Source organism: Penaeus vannamei, chromosome 7 (assembly GCF_042767895.1).
Source record: "Penaeus vannamei isolate JL-2024 chromosome 7, ASM4276789v1, whole genome shotgun sequence".
NCBI lineage: Eukaryota > Metazoa > Arthropoda > Malacostraca > Decapoda > Penaeidae > Penaeus > Penaeus vannamei.
The window spans coordinates 44777196-44778114 of record NC_091555.1 but is presented as its reverse complement, the minus strand read 5'-3'; positions in this window follow the sequence as shown (position 1 = coordinate 44778114).

The window sequence follows — 919 nt, the reverse complement described above, 5'->3', positions numbered from 1 at the left end:
GAAGGGTGAGGGAGAGGGAGGGCGAGTGGGAGGGGAGAGGGTGGAGGGGGAGAGGGAGAGGGAGGGAGGGAGGGAGGGAGAGGGAGAAGGAGAGGGAGAGGGAGAGAGAGCAAGAGAGAAAGAGACAGAGATAGATAGATAGATAGAGAGAGAGAGTAAGTTAGAGATCAAGAGATAAAGAGAGAGAAAAAAATGAGAGAGTTAAAGAAAGGAAGAGATAAAAAAAACAAGAGAAAGAGAAAGAAGAAAAAGAAAGAGAAAGAGATGAAAAAAAGAAAGGAAAAAAAATATCAACCAGGATATCATATCCCGGATCTTCCATCGACGTCAATTCTGCAACCAATATATTTTTTTTTTCTTTTTTTTTTTTCATTTTACTCCGAATCTGGCAAAGGTAAACAGCCTCTTTCCGAAAACTGATTCCACGGTCGACGAGCGCATCAATAAACACAAGGAAAACGATAACAAAATATCACGTGTCACCAAACATGTGTCAGCAAACATGTGTCACCAAACATGTATCACCAAACATGTGTCACCAAACATGTGTCAGCAAACATGTGTCACCAAACACGTGTCACCAAACATGTGTCACCTAACATGTGTCACCAAACATGTGTCGCCAAACATGTGTCGCCAAACATGTGTCACCAAGCATGTGTCACCAAACATGTGTCACCAAACATGTATCATCAAACATGTGTCACCAAACATGTATCATCAAACATGTGTCACCAAATGTGTGTTACCAAACATGTGTCACCAAACATGTGTCACCAAACATGTGTCACCAAACATGTGTCACCAAACATGTGTCACCAAACATGTGTCACCAAACATGTGTCACCAAACATGTGTCACCAAACATGTGTCACCAAACATGTGTCACCAAACATGTGTCACCAAACATGTGTCGCCA